We start from the raw sequence: 23,639 nt of genomic DNA, 5'->3' as shown, positions 1-23,639 counted from the left end.
AGATTTTAATAAATGTTAAAGCTTCATATTTAACATTTTATTTCAAATAGCAAAAACTAACACATGTAGAAACTTTACAGGTTACAGAGGACTTCCAAATTAAGTATCTCATTTGCACTAATCCCCCTGTGAAATAAGTATCACCCAAGGTTCACACGGCTCATGTGGCATATATGCAAAGGTGACTTTTGGCAGGGAGAAAAACACCCACCACACTGAGCTTTATTGTTTGCCAACTTCTTTTTTAACATTTATTTATTTTTGAGAGAGCACACACAAACAGAGAAAGGGCTGACAAAGAGGGAGCCAGAGGATCTGAAGCAGACTCTGTGCTGACAGTGATGTGGGGCTCAGTCTCAAACCATGAGATCATGACCTGAGCCCAAGTCAGATGCTTAACCGACTGGGCCACCCAGGTGGCCCTACTGTTTGCCAATTTCTGTCGTGTGAATGTTCCAACAATAGCCAATTTCAAGGCATCATCCTGACATCACTGGATGTGGAGTTGGGAAGAGAGGCATTGGCTCTAGAGAGCCCACTCCGATACTCCACTGCATGGAATGTGAATCCAAGACTTTCAACTCCATTTCTTTTTTTTTTTTCAATTTTTTAAATGTTTATTATTTATTTTTGAGAGAGAGAGGAGACAGAGCATGAGCAGGGGAGGGGCACAGAGAGAGGCAGGCACAGAATCTGAAGCAGGCTCCAGGCTCTGAGCTGTCAGCAGAGGGCCCAAGGCAGGGCTCGAACTCACGAACTGCGAGATCATGACCTAAGCTGAAGTTGGACCCTTAACCAACTGAGCCACCCAGGTGCCCCACCACTTCTTAAATTCATCCTATTTTTCTGTTCCACGTGTTTGGTGTGAAGCGGTCGCTTCTGAATTGTGGTCTCGTAACGATGGCAGATGTGCCTCAAAGCCGGTGGTACTTCAAGCCTGCAAAAGAGATTTCTCCAGAGCACAGCTGCAATGGCAAGCCCAGCCCAGACCTTGTGTTTCCGAAGTCTGTCTGCCCGGATGCCTGCCCTCAGCATGTCTCTGGGATTTCAGCATTTGCTGTGCTCCCCACTTGAATGTGGCTACTCGCCTGCCCCCTCCCCCTCCTCCCTCCGCCACTCTGCTTCTGCTTATCCTGCAGCTGGTTAGGTGACTTGTCCATGTCTTTTGCTCCTCCAGGGCCGCTACATGTAATAAAGAGCGGTACTGCCTCCCTTTACCACAGAGTGAGAAGCCGAGGCCTTGGAAGGTCTTCTGTCCTAGAGTCCTATGGGCTGGCTCAGTGACAGCAACTCTCTGTGCTATTCTCTCTCTGGTTGCTGCTGTCAGACCTAAGCTCCCACAGTAAAGGGGACACTTACAAAGCCTGTTCCCAATTATGATCTCATTTGAAGGCATTGACCGGATTGTGAGCTAAATGCTTTGCCTCAGCAGAGAGAGTTAGGAGAAGGGTTGAGTCATGTGAAAACCCTAGTGGCGGTAACCTAATTTCCAGTCCTGGGGCTTAGGGGAAATTAGTCTAGCTTTGGAGGGCTTGCCTTACAAGCTTGAACTTACTGGCTGTGAGCAAATGCCACCATAACCTTAATTGTCAAAAAGTATGGAGCCATTGGACTGCATGGTAAAAATAAATTTGCATCTTTGACATGCAAAATACATAAACATTGAAAATTAAGAAAGTCTTCTAGTAACATTTCAACTCAAATATTTCGAGACTACTTTTCAGTTGCGACTGGTATGCCCTGTGAGTTGGGGAGGAAGAGAACAATGACACCATGGTAGTCACAATGGCTGGTTGTCACTACCTCTGTGGTGGGTGCTCCCCTGTCCACTCTCAGAAGAATGATTTTACAAATCACTTAGGTTTCATTTTAGAGTAGGTTTTCATACTTGCGCTTGAATACGGGGCACATCAGAGCACCCGAGCATTCCCTTAGAACAACTTAAGGAAGCAAGTTTGTGGATAACTGGAAAGCTGCCCTCTCTCTCCAGGCTGCCCTCCTGCAAGGGCAATTCCTGGGGGAATAAAGGGTCCTTTTCCAGAACGATTCAAATCTGGAAGGCGATTCATGCCCCCTCTAGTTTTTCCCACAGAGGAGATTATAGTGACTGTGCTTCCTACCGCTTTTCCACATGCAAAGAAAATGCAGTTGCAGTATATCAACCATAACTTTTCTCTTTTGTGTATCAGAACTAATGTGCAAAAGATGTGGAGCATAAACTCACAGTGAAGGCCATAGTTCAGTTCCGTTTCTGAGCTTGTGATCTGGTGGAGGGTCTGACCTGCCAAATACAGGCAACAATTCATTGCAGTTTATAATAATGAGTTAAGTTGATACGGATGGCTAAGGCTGTGAGAGTTGAGAAGAACTGGAAAAATCAGAGGAGAATTTGAAAAGAAGGGAAGACTTACGCTGGGCCTCAACAGCTGGCCAGGAAAAGGAGGACATTCCAGCAGAGCAGAATGAGAGCATTATGCACCACACGGTGGCATGAATGTCTTGGTGGGGGGGAGGGCTGATGCAAAAGTACCATTAAGCAGCTAGGGTTCTCCCATGGAAAGTAGGCCAAAGGTTTACAAAACAAGCTTCTCAATAGAGAAGGTGTGAGTAGTTCATAAGGTTGAGAACAAGAGGACCCTGCCCTGAAAGATAAAGTGGCAAATCCGGCCACCATTAGCTGGGACTCAATCTTAGTTAACATGCATCGGACTGTGAGGAAGAATTATACTTCTTGGAACATATTCAGACTGAAAAGTCCTCCTGATGTTTTCGCTGATGAGCAAACTGGATTTTGCACAACTGACTTGATTTGCTATATAGTCATTGTTGTCACTAAGATGACCCCCAAAAGAAACTAAACATTGACAAATTCGTGAATTATTTAAAATTTTGGACTCTGTGTGGCAGGTATTCTGGGCCCAAAGAATACAGAAGTAATGAAAACGAGAAGCATTAGGGGTTGAAATGTCTGCTTATTTCTGAAAGCCTGAAGTGACTGATAAATGAAGGACAAGGAGAACACGGTGACTTAAGAGGTGTCTACTGTGGTAGAACCCCCATGAGATCTACATTTCCATCAAGCTAATCACCAGTGTTCCCTTGCAGGTTTGTTGTCATGTTTACAGTTTAAAAAGTTTCGGCTCATGTGTAGGAACAGGCTGATATGCTCCTCCCATAGCCCCCAGATAAACAGGCCTTAGTGTAGGGAACTGAGCCCTAAAGAAGGAAGCACTGAGTGGAGACGCAGTGCATGTCTCAGGCAGAAATCAAGTCAAGCCAGATATTCCACCCACAGCAACTGGAAAAAGTGGAGAAAACCCCAGTATATGCAAATATCAGACAGTGGGGCCTCACAGTAGATGAGTTCCACTCTTTGTAAGAAAAGTAAGCAAGCCGTTGGAGGAAGTTAGCGAATCTCCTTTCGTAAATATCAAGGAATTTTTAATATGGTATTTAGAGACAAGGAAATGGGAATAATAGCCCTTTCTGTTGGTTTCCTTCAAACTTCTGCTCCCAAATATCTTTTTATGAGATAGAAATTTTTAGTATTATTGGGGAAATGAAAAGCGCAAAGTGATCAAGTAAAAACTTTACAAGTGAGTAAAAACAGGAAAAGAAAATGCTTTGACACATATTGAGACTCTGAACTGCAAACAACAAAGGTTCTGCTAGGTTTCCTTGGAGAAACGGGAGGTTGACCAGGAGAATGCATGTGGACTGGAAGCAGATGCTGAAGTTTCCAGAAAGAATGGCAGTTCTGGGTCCTGCTGTTGTCCCATATCTATCCGGTAGGCCCACTTGACTCGTTTCCTTTTCTCCCCTGACCACGTTTGTGGCTTCCTTGTAGTCTCTGCTTCGTCGGCCAGTGTGCACATGGCATTATGGCTCTCGGGACCCTCCCTAATAGAGGTCCTTCCCATTGAGCTCCCTCTTACTAATGAACACATTCTTGCTGCACCTTCAATTCTCAGGAGACAGAATCTGACTGCTCCTGTTCACCTATTGGTTCCAGGTTACATTAGAGGCCATTTCTAGCCAATTCAATGGTTACCTTCAGGTCAGGTGTCTGCCTCTGGTCCAATTCCTAGGAGCAAATGATTGGTGGGAAGTAAAAGGCTGTGTTCAGGGCATTTCTCACTAGAAGTGTCTGGGGTGTAAGCAGGCTCTGATTGCTGCCTCTATTACAAAATAATGATAATTAGCTTTTCTTCAGAGCTAGCAAATTTTCTCTTAAACTTGAGCTTGAGGACATTTTTATTATTTTATTCATGCATTTATCCATTCTGACTCATTTTCTATCATAAAATATTTAAGGTGATTTACAAATCTCTATATAATAAAGATCAAATAGTTGAGAAATGAAAGCAAGTTCTTATTGTCCTAAGAAAAATCAAAAGCCAGGAGCAAAATTATCACTGCATAGTACATAAAACTTGACTTTGGAAAATAACCAAAGGTGGGCCTTGAATTTGTCTCTAAATCTGAAACCTGCCAAACTTAATAACAGTTGACTAGGTACAAGGCAAAAGTCCTGACAGAAAATGGCATTTACATTCTATTAGGTTACTAACCAAGCCAATTCTGTGGAAGCCTATCCCTCCAAAGAGACATATACACTCTCACTCTCTCATTCTCTTTTTGGTAATTTATGGGCCACCATGATGGGAAAGGACTCTCGATTATGTCTCAAGGCTTCTTCTGGTCCTGATTTCTTAAGGATGGTTGAGATTTCATTGACCAAGCAAGAAAACAAATCATAAAGAAGGCAAGATTTTACATAGTTAAAACCAACCTCCAATACAATTTCAGTACATTGAAGCCTTATCCCCCAGCCCCTTAAAAAATTGGAGACATAGTTTGAAAGTTCAAAAGGCACATCATAAATTTCTCATTTCTTTTTTATTGTTCATTGTAAGGCAAGAAGTACATAGGAAGGCTGACTCAGTGATTTTTCCACTCTCCAGTTTTTTGCTTGTAGCATTTTTGACATTCTCAGATTTTCTGAGGCTCTTTATTTACAATTTTTTCCTTCTTTTGATTATAGAGCAGCAAAAAGTACTAGAAAGCTTGGTCCTGGTGCATGAACAAGGATGAGCTCTACCCTAGAGCACCAGGCCTGCCATGCTGGATGAGATGCACTGTGGGAGCTCGGGAAAGTGAAAGGGATGTTCCCTCGAAGACTGGACCTGGGAATCATTCCATTTAAAAAGGAGAGCTATTTGTCCGACTCTTAATTTCAGTTTATGGTTTGTGGGATTGAGCCCCGTGTCAGGATCTGTGTTGACAGCTTGGGGCCTGCTTGAGATTCTCTCTCTCTGCCTCTCCCCCACTCATGCACGCTCTCTCTCTTGCTTTCTCTCTGTTAAACAAATAAACATTAAAAATAAAATAAAAGGGCAGCTATTGTTTCATATTCATTGAGCAGCCACCATGTTCTAAATACATATGAAGCACGTATGTGACTTGACATTTGACAAGAGGAGAGTATTTTTTATAGTTACTGATTTGATGATTGTATGGAAAGGGGTAGAAGGGATTCTTGGTGCTTTAAGTCTTGCTAACTGACAAAAATGTCACAAGATGGTGATCCTGAAAAACCATTTACAATATTCAATTAACAATAATTAAGGCACTCAGTGGGAAGCTCCTTACTGACTTGCTAAATAGCAAAAATTGGTACTTGGCATTCCCAGGGGATGAGAGAAAAGATAATAAGTACCCAAAATGTAAAGACAATCGAAATGAAAACAATTATGACCAAATTATATTACTCAAATAGAAACACAAGTTGAATCAGGAATATTTAAGTTTTTGAGAAGAAATATTAAAAAGAGATACAGTAACATTTTACCATTAATTGATCATCTAATCTAGTTTAGCTCTGGGAAGGGAGCTGCTTTATAAATGTTCAAGTTTTATATATGTTGATAAGGGACGATCATCTCTTATAAGAACCTCAGATTTTTAGGAGCTAGCAAGGGCTAATTTTCTGTTAATATAGCTAATAATGAACCCTAATTGATTCTATTACCAATAGTCTTTTTTTTTTTTTTTTTTCAACGTTTATTTATTTTTGGGACAGAGAGAGACAGAGCATGAACGGGGGAGGGGCAGAGAGAGAGGGAGACACAGAATCAGAAACAGGCTCCAGGCTCTGAGCCATCAGCCCAGAGCCCGACGCGAGGCTCGAACTCACGGACCGCGAGATCGTGACCTGGCTGAAGTCGGACGCCCAACCGACTGCGCCACCCAGGCGCCCCACCAATAGTCTTGAAAAGACAGCTAATTTAGTCCATCTTTTCATAATCACATACTCACATACTAATACTAATTTGATTTACTTTATTCAACATTAGTAATTTTCAACTATTCTCCATCAGCTAATTTTCTATGGCATTAAGACAAAGATTATTTTTTCCCTACCTTTTTACAGTTTTTTCTCAACGGCTCTGTTTTTACTCTTCGCTTCCTCATCAATTTCCCTTCTTCCACCTCCTCCATAGATTTGAAATTGTACCATCAACTTCAGACTTAATATAATCCTCCCATATACAACCCAGTGTGAGTCAAGGGTTGCCTGTATATGCTTATACTGTAGTAAACCTAAAGCATGGAAGACTTTTTAGATTCCATCTAATCCAACCTCCCCATTCCTACATGAATATGTACATATCCATATTTCACATAGTTAAGTCTAAAAACCTAATCCAGTTTGATTTCTGGCAAGGAAAAAAACCAATTAGTACATTTCTCATTACTCAAGCAAGCATCTATAGAATTCTCCTTCAAATCCTCTGGTATCCTCTTTTGTATATCATTTTATATATTTTTTTTCATTTTTCATTTTTCATTTCAGAGAGAGAGAGAATAAGCAAGCAGGGGAAAGGGACAGAGGGAGCGAGAGAGAATATTAAGCAGGCTTCACACTCACCACAGAACCCAATGCAGGGTTCAAGCCCACGAACCTGGGATCATGACCCAAGCCGAAATCAAGAGTCGGAAGCTCAACTGACTGAGCCACCCAGTCGCCCCAACATCTTAGGTTTTTAAAACTTTTAAGTATGTTTGAAAAAAAATTAAAACGTATAAATAAATAATAAAACCGTATAAGTTTGAACAAAACCCTCATATTTATATCACAGAGCTAAGCTCAATGAATCAAAACAACTCTGAGGAGGGGATAAATCATGGCTACCTTGCAGAGGTAAACCTATATGTTTGTGTGCGTGTGTGTGTGTGTGTGTAAATATAAACAGATATGTATATGTATAAATATGTTTTTCAAAAACTTGATCATACTTTTCTGTGGCCTGTTTTTTTTTTTTCTTAATTATGTTGTAAACATCTTTCTCTTCAAATTAATAGATATCAATTTTATCAGTTTAATGGCTGCATGAAGGAATGGATGGAGTTTTCCTCATTTGATTAGTCTTCTGTTCAACAATTAGGGTCTTCTGGTTTGCTTGTACACAGATCTTTAAATATTTGTCTGGGATCTACTCATTCAATTGGGATGAATTTCTGCAGGTCATACAGTTAAACCTTCGAATATACATTGAATATGTATTGACAGTAATTGACAATTTGCCCTCCGGAAAGCTGGTTTTATTTTGCATTGGCATGGTCAGTATATGAAAGCATCAAATAACCCATATCCAGGACAACTTGGGTTTTTCTTTATATGATAAATGAAAAGAGGTATCTGGTTCCATTTGTATTCATTACTGCTCAGTTTGAAAATGCTTTCATATGTTAAATAGTCATTTCACATTTTGTAAATTTCCAGATTAAGTTCTTTGTCCACTCTTCTTTAGTAAGGATATAGACCCTTTGTTATTTACATCTACAGTCTTGCAAATGATTTTCACAGTCTGTATTTGACTTTTGAATTTGTTCACTGTATTTTTTCCTGGATATTTTTACGTGCTTGTTTTTTAAAAAATAAATATTAAAATCAGTTGTTATTTTTATTTATTTTTAAATGTTTTATTTATTTTTGGGAAAGCAAGAGAGAGTATGAGCGGGGGAGGGTCAGAGAGAGAGGGAGACACAGAATCCAAAGCAGGCTTCAGGCTCTGAGCTGTCAGCACACAGCCTGATGCTGGGCTCGAACCCACCAACTGTGAGATCATGACCTGAGCCGAAGTCGGACGCTTAACCGACTGAGCCACCCAGGTGCCCTAAAATCAGTTTTTAATAAATTTCAAAAAAATAAATCCATTTGGGAGACTGATAGAGAGGTTGTCAGTTTTTTAAAACTGGTTTTTAAATTTTCAGGATGGACTGTGGACTATGGAAGCTCCTTTGGCAGCTTTGTCATTCATGGAGTGCCTCCAGATGAAAAGCACTAAGCTAGCCACTGTGGGGCTACTAGAATGTTTACATCTGATCCTCGAAGTCAGATCTATGCAAAACAAACAAGTGAAACAACTACCCACAGGTAAATATGAGTAAACACAAGAGGATAGGAAAGCAGTAGCTTTGGAGTTCAGAGTTTGAAAAACTGGTTGTTGAGTGGAACTTGTGGGAAGATGTGTGGTTGCTGGCGAGCCAGTTGGTTTGCTTCGGTGGCATGACTGGTTTAACGTGGGGATTAGATGAATGTGCCACCTTCAATTACACCCTCTGTCTCCTTTAGGGCATATATCCCTTCTGATGCAGTAATGAATTCTCCTTTGGAGCAGAGTACTGACTTGGTGCTCCTAATCCTGGCCATCAGGATATTTTCTTCACTCAAATAAAAGCAATGACCTGATCTAACGTACTTTACTAGGGAGAACGCCTGCCGACCTCTAAGATTTCCATCAAAATTGTAGCTTGCCAAGGTGTAAGCTGACCGCATCCTTTATAGGCGTGTGGATCAGCCAGCTGGCAAGTCCTGGCCACCACTCTCGCCAGGCAATCAGCCAAAAACCCAGCACTCCAGGCAAGATTCATTCCCACTGCAACATTTATTCTATTTTCTTTTTTTAAGGTGTTAGCTGCATTCTGCTAATTGGGACCTTTTGCAAAGTCTTTCAGGCACTTTGAAGTGTCCGTTCTCCCATCAATTTCTGGTGAAAATTTATAGTCCTGTCACATGGGTCTTCAGCAAGAAATCTGTAAAAAGAGTGAAGGTGATTTTTTTTTTTTCTTTACCTAACTCAGTGTAGCAGAAATGAGGCAGGGGAACTGTCAGTCATTTCTAAGGATGACAATTTTCACTGCTTGACAATCGCAAATGTAAAATTCCAGTTATTTGATGATATGCCTGTGTAGAGCCCATCCCCCAGATCCAATGATAAGTGTTGAACAGCAGGTTTGGGGCCTTTTGCTTAGGCATGATAATTTAGGGAAATAGTTAGCTCATCAAAATTGGCCGGGTGCCCTGTTTTCATATTATCCAGACAGAAGTCACTGAACCACAACTTTGCTGCTTAGAAACAGGCACTAAAAGGGAGGGAGTGAGGAACTATGAATAGTTAGCCGGTCACCAATCATGAAGTGTACTTTACACTCAAGGATAAACTGATACATGTTAAATTATGCCTGAAGGTATGTCTGGAAGAGCACTACAGAAGATCTGCTGGCTGAATTTTGGTCTTTCCCCGCCAGGTGACCTTAAGGAAGACCCAGGACTCTCGGAACCAGGGGTTCTTTGCGTGTGAAAGAGAGAGTGCTGATAGATGGCTAAAGGATTATGTTCTGAGGACTTGATTGAAGAGCCACATCCATCATTTCTCCATCCGGGTACACTTTACTTTAAAACATCATTCTTGGGGCGCCTGGGTGGCTCAGTTGGTTAAGCATAGGCCTTCGGCTCAGGCCATGATCTCATGTTTCATGGGTTCAAGCCCCGTGTCAGACTATTTGCTGACAGCTCAGAGCCTGGAGCCTGCTTCAGATTCTGTGTCTTCCTGTCTCTCTAATCCTCCCCCTCCCTCTCTCTCAAAAATAAATAAAACTTAAAAAAAAAAGAAATAAAATGTGATTCTTCAAAACTATACACCTACAATTCATTAAGCAACAACTATTTTTTAGTCTATACCTGTGGTTCAGCAAAGTACACCCTCTGTGTTGCCTGAAGAAGTTTCACGTGCTCACCATGGGTGAAAAAAGGCCAGGCGCAAATACCCACAGATGAGATAAATCAGAGAGGTGCAGAGTACCGTGGGGTTTGGAAAATCAGATGCAACCCTCTCCAGATCCCTTGTTCGGATACTGACTCCAGGAGAGGTGGTTGGAGACTGCAGCCTGGTTTCGTGGAGCAGCTGGCATTTGATGAGAACCTTGCGTGAACGTGAGCTTTCTGAGAGATGGGACTGGGGAAATTCTAGGCAGAGAGAGCAGAATAAACACAGATGCAGACACAAGAAAGTTCAGACAATATTGAAAGAATTCCTGAACTCAGACACCTAGGGACCACAAATCCAATGTGCTTGCAATCCAGGTTAAGGCATGAATTTATCTTTTCCACAAATATTTATTGAATACCCACTCTGTAGGACATACCACACGTGGCGTTATAGGACATCCAAAGATGACTCAGGACGTTCAAACACAGGTTTCAACTAGGATTTTAAATAACAAAAAGAAATACATGCATATTTTGCATAAAATATGGAAGACAGAAGAGGACAAAGAGCTAAATTAGAAATCACCTCCCTTATTTAAGTTTATAGACTTTGAAAGTAATGTCTCATCTAGCACGCAGAAGCAAAGATATAAATTTGGATGAATACAGAAGCAATCACTGATTAGCTCAAAGCAACATTTAAATTGATCTTTCCAGTGAAAAGGCATTAGAAAAAGCAATCTAAAGAACACCTGTTTAGATGCACTAGAATCAACAATTAGGTTCTTCAGGGAATGAGGAGTTTTCAGCTGCCTTTACTCCAGTGAGAGGCAATAGAGCTTAGCATTTTTATTACTGTAATCAAGAACATATAAGGGGGCCAGAGGAAAATATTCACACCCACCTCTTAATCTTGAAGAGGAAGCAAGTCCCTTAAGCCACTCACTTAATTAAGCACAGGCTGGGGCTGGGGGGAGGGGATCCTCTATAGGATTCTCTGTGACTCTTCTTCCTCTTTAAGAAATCTAAGCCTTAGACTTTAGAGTAAAAGGGAAAAAAAAAAAAAATCAGTTTCAACTTTGGGACCCAAAGAGACCCAAGCAGTGAATGTGACTGATGGAGAGGTGGAAGAGGCAAGCTCAGTGCCTCCAGATGGCCTCTAGGCTAGAGTGGATGGTGCCATTCCCAACAGGTCAGTTTGAATGGGCACTGCCCAACTCCAGGGAGCGCCATTCGTGGAGACTGTGATGGGCATGTCAAGTGGGAAACCATGTCTTTACTCCTTGCTGCCCCCTCTTCAGATACCTTCCTAATAATAATAATAATAACAGTAACAATAACCACTAACATCTATTTAGTGCTTACTACATGCCAGATGCCATGCATTTTATGTGTGAAATCCCATTGATTCCTTGCGAAAACTCCATGAGCAGGTAATATGAATACCCCATTTTGTAGATACTAGAGTAATCACATGATAAATGTATTATCCCGACTGGGGCACTTTTGAGAGCAAAAGAAGGTGCCATTACTACTGACCCTGGGACAACAGGTATAAACCAGGCTTGATTCAGGTGAACCAGAGCATGTGGTCACCCTACAGATAAGGCTGCTCAGGTGCACAGTCAAGGCCAAGGATACTTTGCAGTGTTAGCCTCAGAAAGTTTCCACTGAACAGCTTTTGTCTTGTCCCAGGACTTCCTGACCATCAGGGTTTTCATCTATAAAATGGGGGTAATGACACAACTTCCTACAGTTATGTCAGGATTTAATCAGGGTGAAGCACCTGAGCTATGGACAGGAGCTCAATGTCAAACCACTAAAAACCTCAGCTGCCTTCCTCCTTCAGCCTCCCTGTGGAACCCAGGCCTCTGTGTAGCCTTAGGCAAAGCCTTTTCACCTCTTCGCCCTCAGTTGCTTCTTGGATGTAAGAATGAGGATGGACCGGGGGTAAAACATCACTTTCAACTCTGACATTCCTTTTTCTCTTATTCTTCTGGAATTCATCTCTATTCATCCACATGCAGCAAGAGGAATGCCTATCTCTTCTGCTTTTAGTTTAGAGAAAGGAGTCCTTCTGTTTATGCTGACCTTCATTCTCTAGTGCTTTCCCTAGATGGTGGGAAAGGTGAACCCGGAAGGCTTTTCTCTCCTCTCTTCTTTGCATTACCTTTTGCTGGTGCTGGAGCTCCTTATGTGGATTGCTTTTCAGTATGGGGTGGTAATACCAGGGAGCAAGCTGACAGTCTGGTCAAGCATCCCATTTGGATGTAGCTGGGGGGAATTTATTCCCCTGCAACCTCATGCCTAGGACCTTGTCCTTCCTTGGAGCCACAAAATGTCTGCATGAGAAAAAATATGCCACAAATTGCCTTCAAAGGTCACATTATAATGCCAACGTGAGGACCTTTCTTCCTAAGAATAAACACTTGAATTTAATTGTGAATGAAACACATTAATGAATCAAAGGCAGCGAGAGGAGGGAAGAGCACACAGGCTTGTGGTGGGAGAGGTTTCCTTGAACCCACCACACACCCTCGTGGCAGATTGGCCTCCAGAACAGTCAAGGACATTTGGGCACACCTTTTTCTTCCCTTCCCCCCTCCTTCCCCTCCATATCTCAAAGATATTAATTGAGCACGCACAGTGTTATATTCAGGAACTATGCCAGGCTCTGAGGTTTGGAATAAATGGAAAATAGACATGGTCTCCACCTTCACAGAGCTTCCACTGTAGGAATGAGAGAAATGTAAATCTAATTACCCCATGAAAATGTGTCAGAGGAGAACCCTGAGAAGTGCCATGGAGGAAAAAGACATGGTGCCATAGTGAGGGCTGACCTAGTTAGGGAGGCTGGGCAAGGTCTCCCTGAGGAAGTGATGAGGCTCCTGTGGAGACGGGAAGGATGAGTCGGCATTCCGGCATTTCGGACAGAGGAAGCAGCTTGTGTAAAAGCCCTGAGGTGAGAGGAAGCTCTGAGGGTTTGAAGAACTGAAAGAAGGTCAGAGAGTCTGGAGCTCTGAGAATAGGGGGATGGGGTACAGGATGGGGCTGGAGAGGGAGACAGGGCCCAGCCCAAGCCCAGCCCTGTCAGCCTCTTTAAGCATTTAGGGTTTCTCTAAAAGCCACAGGGAAATTCTCCAAGTGTTTTCAGCAGTAAGTTGAAGAATCAGTTTATTTGAACATGATTTGCTCCAGGAAAATAGGTTCAAATGAGTCAAGAAAGGAAGCAAGGGAATAAGGAAATAAGGAAAAATGGTAGCTAATGTTTATGTAACATGTTTTACTACGGACCAAGTATTGTTCTATGACCTTTATACACAGCTTATTTAATTCTCACGCAGCCCTATGGGCCAGATGCTACTGTCCCCCACTTTTCACAGAAGAAGAGATTGAGACACAGAAAAATTGGGCCGGCACTATTTGGCTGGAAAGTGCTGGAACCAGACTGTGACCCAGAGGTCCATCTCTAGATAGCACTGCTTGGACAGCACAGATGCTCCTTCCTGCCCTCAGGCCAGGCAGAAGCTGTGTTGGTGTGGGGGGTGGTGGTGGCGTTGTGGGGGGTGGGCTGGGGGGGGCGGCTTGTACCAGGTTAGCAGCTGTGGAGAGACAGGCCCTAGAGCTATTAAGTAGTAGGAGCTGAAAAGACTCAGGCCGGTGGTTGGGTGAGGAGAATCCCAGGTTTCCCTGTGAGTAAGAAGGTGGGAGGGGTTGCAGCAGAGGAAGCTACAGTGTCCAGAAGGGGCCTGTTTTGAGGAGGGGAGCTTGGGTGGATTGTGGGGACATCCATACACTTGTGGACTTAAGGAAAAGAAAACCGCTTCGAACACTCCTGTTTTTTTGTTTTCCTCTTACTGGGAATTCTGCGAGGTCCGCTAAGAACTCACTACTTTAGTTCTCTTCGTTTCACAGCTAGGTCAACGCCATTTCTTTTGCTGCTTCATTTATTCAACTTGGTGTTTAAATTCTTTTCATTTCTAAAAGGTCTGCTCTCACTCTGACTGCATTCCTAGAAATTCTGTCTGAATTTTGCTTGGATTCACAAACTCGTTGATTCCATCCCCCCTTCTCAGAATTAATCTGAACAAACAGCCATGTTTTCTAGCTTCCAAACACTTTGTTTTCTGCCAACAATCGACACTTGTAATTCTGACACTGGTCAGCCTTGAGCCTTGGAATGTGTATACTATTTGATTTCAACAGTGCACTTCAGGTGCCTATGTGTTAAAATTTCAGAAATACAAACTGTATGTGTACAGCAGCCACGAAAATACATTTTTAAATACACAGTTCCCACTGTCTTGCCTCAAGATTATTTTTGGAAAACTTGCTAAAAAAACAATCTTCTCACAGATTTTTTAGTTCAAACTACTGGACTACAAAAACCAATCTGGCAGAGTTGTTCTCTGACACACATATGTGCATTTTACACACACAGGGTTTTAAAAAAGAAGACGAGGGGATGCACTATTACAAATTTTCTGTAAATTTTAATATCTATCACCAGAGGGACAACACTAACAAATTAGTTAGAATTGTAATTCTAACTCCATAGGGTATTTCTGGCTAAGCTACTTCCTCCATAATGATTCCACAAAAGCAAAGACTCTATTTACACTTCTTTGTTAAAATGCATTGTGAGGGGCACCTGGGTGGCTCAGTCGGTTAAGCATCAGACTCTTGATTTGGGCTTGGGTCATGATCTCGTGGTTCGTGAGTTCGAGCCCCACGTCAGGCTCTGTGCTGACAGTGCAGAGCCTGCTTGGGATTCTCTCTCTCCCTCTCTCTCTGCCCCTGACCCTCTCTGTCTCTCTCAACATAAATAAACAAACATAAAAAAAGTATTTTACAAAATGCATTGTGAAATGGGGGATGGTCATGCATACATCAGTTCCTGCAAAGGTTATCTGGTACTTAGCAGTGGGAGGGGGCACAATGATGTTTTAGGAGGGCATAAGCTCCGTCTTAAATTTGAATCTTATTGGAAGAATCAGAACTAAAGAAACAAGGAAGAGAGGAAGAGAGCTTCAAGCCAAGACCTGAAGGATGAGTAGAAGTTATCCCGGAGAAGAAAATAAGAAGAAAAAAGAAGAGGCAGAGGGAATGCCATATTTAAGGACTCAGAAGAGGGCAAGAATGTTAGGCATTAGAAAACTATAGCAAGTTCAGTAGGTCTGGATCTTAGAATGCAAGAGGGTGGTTAGTGAATGAGACCAGGTCACCAAGGGTCTTGTAACCATGGTAAGGAATTTGGAATTTATCCTAAGGGTAGGAAGAAGCCCTTGAAAAGGGCTATAGCAGGCAGTGTGGAGAACTGAATGAGAAGAACCTATTGTAACTCCTCAGAGAAAATGGTGGCCTGAGCTAGTATAGTAGCTGAGGAGGAAGATTCAAAGGGTAACTGCAAGGTTGGCCACAGAGGGCAGGGGAGGGGCACAGTGACAGGGCCACTCCCAAGTCTCTGGCTTGGCCAACTGGTTGGATGACAGAGCCATTGCCTGAGAGAGAGAGAGAGCACTGGGGACAGAAAGTTTTCAGCATGCTGAAGCTGAGCTGCCCACAAGACCCCCAAAGTGGATGACCAGTACCAGCAGTTAGTTACTTAATCAGTTACTTAGTTGTTGAGGGATCTAGACAAAAGATATAGGCTTGGCAACTGAAGCTAGCTGGAGGAGCAGACGAGAATGCTCGAGAAGGTGTCCGGTGATTTTAGCAACACGGAAGTCACATGAGATTTTGGAGGGGCAAGTTCAAGGAGCGTGGTAGAGACAGAAGGCAGGTTGCAGAGTGAGCACAGGGAGGGGAGCAGGTAATAGGCAGTGTAGGCAACTCTTTCAAGAGATTAAACCCAAAAGAGGAAAAGAGGGTCTGGGGCAACTGCTGAGTGGTGGTTTAAGATCCGGGAGACTCTGGTGAATTTAAATGTCAGTGATAAAAATTCAGGAGGGAAGGTGGGGCTATGTGCTGAGCAAAGAGTGCAAGGACCTAGGGGAAGCTGAGGACAGCCTCCAGAGACTGAGGAGGATACAGAACGTGGAAAGATGAGTGTGAGGGAGGAAAGAGCATATGCTTGGCTGTGGGGACAGGTTAAAGGTGTTCCCACTGAGGGTTCTATTTCTCTGTTAGTGCAAGGCAAGAAAATCTGTTAAGAAGGAATTCATTCTTTCCCTCACAGTTAAAAAAACCCAAAGTGAAACAAAATTTCATTTTTCACCTATCAGATTGGCCAAAATAAAAATATTCACTAATAAATTATATTATCAATGACTGGGAGGAGTATAACAGTGTAAATTCATACAATCTCTTTAGACTGCAAGTCTAAAGTCAGAACCCTGTTGTGAACCAGTTTTTCACTTAACCCGTGTCTTGAAGATGGTTCCACAGCCACACAAATAAATCCACCCCACTGTGAAGCACACCTTATTTAATCCGTTCCTTGTGCACACTTCTTGACATACATATGAGAGTGTCTACTAGGGAAAATATGTAGCTGTGAACTTGCACTCTGTTCACATCATGATGGTTGGTATTACGGGTCAAGTCTACTGGCCATGGGGGCCTAGACTAAGCATTATTTCTAAGTATGTCTGTGAGGGCGTTTCCAGATGAGATTAGCATTTGACTTGCTAAACTCAGGAAAGCAGATCATCCTCCCCAGCATGAGTGATCATTGTCTAATCTGGTGGGGGCCTGAATAGAACAACGTGCAGAGGAAGGAGGAATTCGCTCCTGTTTTTCTTGCCTCACTGCTTGATCTGGGGCATTTCATCTTCTCCTGTCCTGGGACTGAGAGTTATACCATCAGCCTCCCTGTTTCTCAGGCCTTCAGGTTTGGGCTGAATTGCATCACTGGATTTCCTGGGTCTCCAGCTTACAGACAGGATTATCTTGAGACTTCTCCATCTCCATAATCATGTAACCAATCCCTCATCATAAATCTATTTATCCATCTGTCTATCGTTCTGTTTCTCTAGAGAACCTTGACAAATATAATGTCCTTGCCCATTTTTCTACTAGGTTGTTGGTTTTTTCCCTACTGATTTTTTTCTTTTAAGACTTTTTAAAAGTTTATTTATTTTGGGAGAGGCAGAGAGGGACAGGGGCAGAGAGAGAGGGAGAGAGAGAATCCCAAGCAGGATCTGCACGCTCAGTGCAGAGCCTGATGCAGGGCTCAAACTCACCAACTATGAGATCATGACCTGAGCCGAAGTCAGACGCTTAACCAACTGAGCCACCCAGACGCCCCTTTTCTCTACTGATTTTTAAAATATTTTTTTAACTGTTTATTCATTTTTTGATAGAGACAGAGAGTGAGTGGGGGAGGGGCAGAGAGAGAGGGAGACAGAGTTTGAAGCAAACTCCAGGCTCTGAACTAACGGCACAGAGCCCAATGCTGGGCTCGAACTCACGGACCGTAAGATCATGACTTGAACCGAAGTCGGACGCTTAACCGACTGAGCCGCCCAGGCGCCCCTGTACTGATTTTTAACAATGGAGAAGGTTTGAAGTAGGCTCCATGGAAGAGAGAAAAGGGCTGAAGAGGATTGGTGTTTAGGGCACCGTCCAGGCTCCTCCCTCACTGCTTCGGGAGCTAATAATAGAGCTCTGCAGGCCTCCTTGAATTGAACAGATTTTCACTGAATTGTCTGTTTGCAGCCCTCGCCTGTGATTTCTTTCTCCAAAAGGTTTACAATTCCCTGAGGCCATTGCTGACCAACAGGTCTGCAGTCAGAGTAGGAAGGAAGGAAGGCCCTATTCTTTGAGTTCCCATTGTCGGCCTGTGAGTGGGTGAGGGGAGAAGCTGCCTAAATCTCTGAATCAGCTCTGGGAATGGACTTGAGGGCCTCCGAGCTGGGTTTTGGTGTTTACTCTGGGCACCAGTTTCCCCTACTTGATCTAAAGGGTGTGACCTTCCAGACCCCCAGTGAACCGACCCATGTCCCCTCTGCTGGATGCTGACCTTCTGGATGCAGGTCTCGATGTTGTCCACCCCCAGCTGGGTGCCTTCATACATATAGTGACAGCTGCTCTTCTTGTTCACACATAGTTTTAGGCCCAAAGGCGAGAGAGCAGAGGGCTGAGGATACAGGGTGGGCCTGGTCTTCCACAGCAGGTAGCCATTTCTCTCCAGCTCTTTTGCATTTTTTTATTTATTTATTTATTTATTTTTGGGACAGAGAGAGACAGAGCATGAACGGGGGAGGGGCAGAGAGAGAGGGAGACACAGAATCGGAAACAGGCTCCAGGCTCCGAGCCATCAGCCCAGAGCCTGACGTGGGGCTTGAACTCACGGACCGCGAGATCGTGACCTGGCTGAAGTCGGACGCTTAACCGACTGCGCCACCCAGGCGCCCCTCTTTTGCATTTTTTAGAGTCCACAGATGAAGTTCAAGGCCTGGAGGATGGGAGAGACCAATTATTTCCAAAACTCCTCCACAGAAAGCCAACAAAGTACCCTTTCCCAGGGCAGAACTCAGAGCTTCCTACTACACATGAAACCTCAAAGTGGTGTGAATTGTTTTGCAAACTGTCATCACAACATACAAATGACACATTTAAAAATGGTCTAAGTAATAAAAGGATGTAAACACATTTCAATCATTTGTTAGCACATGTGATGTGCCAGGTGCTGTGCTAAAAGGCTTTACATACATTGGCCCTTAAACAACCCTGTAAGATAGCGACCATTATTATCTCCATTTTACAGATGACCAGAGTGAGGCTTAGAGTGGTTAAGTAACTTTCCTTAAATCACAAGGCTAGTAAGTGACAAAGCAGGCATTTGAACTTACACTAAGGTGGAAAACTGTAAACACAACATTAGACGTGGGCATTGTTCATCCTACGGATTCCCCCATCAATGTAGCTGTGGCCAGGGAGGCCCTGACTGGCAACAAGTTGATGTTTCTCAATACTCTGCAGATTCCTCTTTTCCTAATAAAGCACGCTGCCTAACACTTCTGCACCAGGAAACTTAGACCCATCACATGTTCTCAAAAACAGCCCCACCTCATTAAACAGACACTTTAACTAAGTCCACCCAAGCCTCCCTTGTCTGGTGACCAGATGAACAACTTTCTCTGGTGGATGATTTCTCAACCTACTGCAATAGTTATGAAAAGGGACATTCACATCACAGCTCCTAATATCCAAATGCATTAGAAAGTCTAGTATTTTTCAGCTGAAGTTTCATTACCATTGCTTGTAAGTTCCACTTCTTTAATTAGAAATAATTTTGGGGGCACCTGGGTGGCTCAGTCAGTTGAGTATCTGACTCTTGATTTCATCTCAGGTCGTGATCCCAGCGTGGGGCTCTACATTGAGTGTAGAGCCTGTGTGGGATTCTCTCGCGTGCGCTCTCTCTCTCTGCTTCTTTCTCTAGAGAGCTCTCTCTCTCTCTAAACAAACAAACAATTTCTTGTCCCCACCTCCTATCCAACCAGCCCTTTTGCTTGTGAGTAGAGGTTTAATCTTGGAATCCAGGCATCCATGGAGTTTTGACTTTGAGTTTATAGGTGCTGGGGTGCAGAGCCATAACTAGAATCCAGAGGGACAGATTATTTTCTTTTTCAACCGCCTTGATGGCTGAAGGTGCAAAACATGTCACTATGTAACAGCTGGAAAGGACATAGAACACAAAGAAAAGAAAATGACACACCCCTTAACCTACTACTTAAAAGGACAAACATTCAAAACATGTGGACTGTGGAATTCTTTTTTAACCTTTTACTTCATAAATGTTGTTAATGAGAGGTCTCACTAAAACTGTTTTTTAAAGTTTTAACTTTTATTGTTTAGGTTGATGCTGACCTTTACATATATTTTTAAGTGTTTATTTACGTTTGAGAGAGCGCTTGTGAGGGAGGGGCAGAGAGGGTGGGGAAAGTAGCATCCCAAGCAGGCTCTGCTGACTGGCAGTGAGCCCAATGTGGGGCTGCAACTCACAAACTGAGAGATCATGACCTGAGCCAAAGTCAGGTGCTCAACTGACTGAGCCACCCACGTGCCTGCCCCCCACCTTTCTTCATAATACACACTATTGTAAGGGACATTTATGAATAGTGAACCACATGGAAATGAGAACGTGCTGTTTTCAGTAAATTATTATAGCCTATTAACTTCCCCAAAAGACTGGCAATTTTGTAAAATTCTTCCAATATCTGTTTTAATTTGTTTCAAGAACCCAACATTTAGAAAATTCTTTCAAAATTTCTCAAGCTACAAGTAGTACGTGACTTCTGAAATGCTAAAAATGCCCAAATAGTACTCTGTTGTTCAATGCTCTCTCTCTATTGCAAGTTCCCAAGTCATTATTGTAAATGTCTTCAGGGTGGGGAGAAATGAAGCTTTTTTTCCACAGGCGTGGAGGTGACTCCAATCATAATTTTTAGTTACTAATAAAGAAAAGGGCAGCCAACTGAAATGGCCCAAGATAAATGGTTGTTGAAATTAGCATTTCTTAAAATTGGTATGGTTGGAATCTCAAAGGGTTAGAACTAATTTACAAATGGTAAGTCATAGAGGAAGCTAAAATAGGCCTAATAGGAACACAGCTTGGCATCCCCTGGTTGGTGCCTCTTTGAGCAAGACAACAGTGACTGCCCATCAGAGGTTTCCAAGTTTGAGGAATACATTCCTTAAAATTCTGTTTTGTTTTTTCTCTTAAGGGGGGTAGGTGTATAAGGGCATAGTAGGAAGGGAATGTTGCCAAGTTAGAAAACCTCGCAGCATAATATCCAAATGGATGTGAACTAAATTTAATGGCAACTGCGCCCAAAGAAGGTCATTTCAAGAGGAAAATTCCAATTTATGCATGGCCAGGGTTACAAAGCTCAATGGCAACTCCTTTGAAGTTCTAAGAGCTGTTCTTTTGGGTTTCTTCCCTCCCCTTCTTTCTCCACCCCACCCTCATTCCTAGGGTATACTATGATGTGATGTAAAAGAAAGCCATGTGTGGAGTGCCTCGGTGGCTCAGTCGGTTAAGCGTCTGACTTGGGCTCAGGTCGTGATCTCGCGGTTTGTGGCTTCCAGCTCCACGTCAGGCTCTGTGCTGACAGTTGAGCTGTTTCGGATTCTGTCTCCCTCTCTCTCTGCCCCTCCCCTGCTCACTCTGTGCGTGTGTCTCTCTCTCTCAAAAATAAACAAACAGTAAAAAAAAAAAAATGTTTTTTTTTTAAAGAAGGCGATGTCTGAAGAACATGTCCTCCCCCAAGAAAGGTATCACATTGGCTATGATAGAGGAGCCAAAAGTGTCTTTGTAGACAGGACGGGGTATGAATCCTGGCTTTCCCAGTTACAAGGTGTGTGATACAGTCAAAGTTTTTAACCTCTCTGAGTTTTAGAGTGTCATCTGTGAAGTAAGGACAATAGAACCTATTGTGTAGATTGTTGAGGGGGACTGTGAAAAAGTACACAAATGCAAGACTTTGGAGTCACACTGCGCAGATTCTCATTTTTCCTGGACCAGTTTCCAGCTGTGTGACCTACAAAGTAACTACTTTATATGTGCCTTATACAAACACTTCCTTATTTATAAAGATAATAATACCCACCTCATAAGGCCTTTTAAAGATTAAATGAGATGTTGGTAGACCTCTTGCAAGTAAGTATCTGGGACAGAGTAAATTCTCAATAAATTTTGACATGTGCATAAAGTGCCTAGGATTTAGCCCAAAAGGTAAGTTCTATAACTGATTAGGGGCACCTGGCTGGCTCAGTCAGAAGAGCATGTGACTCTTGATCTTGGGTCATGAGTTTGAGCCCTGTGTCAGGTGTAAAGATTACTAAAAAAATAAATAAATAAACTTAAAAAACATTATACTTACTAGTTAAAAAGCTGTACCTGGTTATATACTTTAATAAATCTTCAGGTATTCAAGTTAAACACACAGGAACATCTATTTGTAATTTTTAAATGTTGTATTGAAGTATAACACACATACAGCAAAGTGCAGCCATCTTAAGTATAAATTTAATTATATCTTAACCCATGACTTTAAAAGCTAGAAGATTTCTCTGTTGATTCTGTCAAACAGAAGAAAGATTGCTTTATCTAATTAAAATGACAGTTTTATTAAGAGAGAGAACCAGAAATACAACACTGAATATACCCAATTTTTTTTTAACCAACAAACAGCACACATTTTATTCATACAATTACTTACCCACCATCCTCACTCATATTCTACAGATTTCTTGGATTCACTACAACACTGGCAGTTGCCAAGCAGAGGTGACACATTCATAAAAGTGCCTGTGAGTTTGACCTCTGTAAGCACCTGGTTTTGAATCTTAAATTTTTTTTTTTTTAATTGATTACATCTTACAGGAAGTTCAATAGCTTCTCTTGAAAAGCTTGACAGACAGATGTTTTGCAACTGAGTGAAGCATAAACACCAATACTTCCTGGCTTTGAAAATTCTTTATTCTGAAAGATCTGGCTGAATTCACCCATCACAAGCAAATGACAATTCCTTTTAGCAACTCCTATACCTAGCAGTTGACATGTTTATTTTGACAAAGATTCTAAAGCTCTTTCTGATTTCCAAAATGTTCAAATGTGAAAAAGCGAGTGTCTTAAAATTGAGGAAACATTATTTTGATACTTGATACTTTGCAACTTACATTTCATCAAAAGCAATATAGGTTGTCTATGTGTAAAAAAAAAAAAAAAAAGCCTGTACAGGACACTGTGATTAAGACTCTACTTGGCCTCATGTTTGGGAGCTAAGTTGTACTGGGAGCAGGAGACTCAAAGTGATGAGTCTTGAGTATTTTCACCAATGCAAACAGCACTCCAAGGCAATTTATCTTTCATATTAATAATCCTTACGTCTTTGGAGTGTCCACTCTGTGATAGGCACTATGCTATGTACATTATCTCCCCTACTCTCTGTTTTTGTATTTAAAAAAATTTTTTTATGTTTATTTTTGAGTGAGAGAGAGAGAGAGAGCATGAGTTGGAAAGGGGCAGAGAGAAGGGGAGACACAGAATCCGAAGCAGGCTTCAGGCTCTGAACTGTCGGCACAGAGCCTGACGCGGGGCTTGAACTCACTAACTGTGAGATCATGACCTGAGCAGAAGTCGGATGCTTAACCAACTGAGCCACCCAGGCGCCCCTTTTTTTTTGTATTTTTTAAAGATTATTTATTTTAAGAGAAAGAGAGAGAGAGTATGTGTGTGCAAGCAGGGGAGGGGCAGAGAGAGAGAGAGAGAGAGAGAGAGAGACAAAGAGAGAGAATCCCAGGAAGGCTCCATGCTGTCAGCACAGAGCCCAGAGTGGGGCTCAAACTCATGAGCTGTGAAATCATGACTGAGCAGAGATCAAAAGTCACATTTAACCACCCAGACTGAGCCACCCAGCTGCCCCTCTCCCATAGTCTTTATAAGTGTTCTATACAGCAGGTATTATTATTTACAGACAAAGAAACTGGGGCTGAAGGAGATCATTCTTTAGGCTAACTCATCTGTTTGGAAGGTCCTGAATTTGAACCCAAGCCTGTCAGACTTCATAATAATGTTATGAAGACTCTTTCCAGGAGTAGAAAGAGGATGAATGTTTATATCCGTACATGTATGTTT

At 42.4% G+C, this 23,639-nt stretch overlaps 1 long non-coding RNA gene across 1 annotated transcript; it reads right to left on the bottom strand.

Moving 5' to 3' along the window:
- Window positions 1–8,155: 8,155 nt before the first annotated feature.
- On the bottom strand, window positions 8,156–18,195 carry LOC115518282. The gene is made up of 3 exons (XR_003970213.1): window positions 18,018–18,195; window positions 10,028–12,396; window positions 8,156–9,099 (listed from the first exon to the last, which is right to left on the bottom strand). It is a non-coding gene; the product is annotated as an uncharacterized LOC115518282 (long non-coding RNA).
- Window positions 18,196–23,639: the final 5,444 nt, after the last annotated feature.

Source organism: Lynx canadensis, chromosome A1 (assembly GCF_007474595.2).
Source record: "Lynx canadensis isolate LIC74 chromosome A1, mLynCan4.pri.v2, whole genome shotgun sequence".
Classification (NCBI taxonomy): Eukaryota; Metazoa; Chordata; class Mammalia; order Carnivora; family Felidae; genus Lynx; species Lynx canadensis.
Note: the sequence above shows the minus strand (reverse complement) of the source record. Positions and strands in the feature narration are given on the sequence as shown.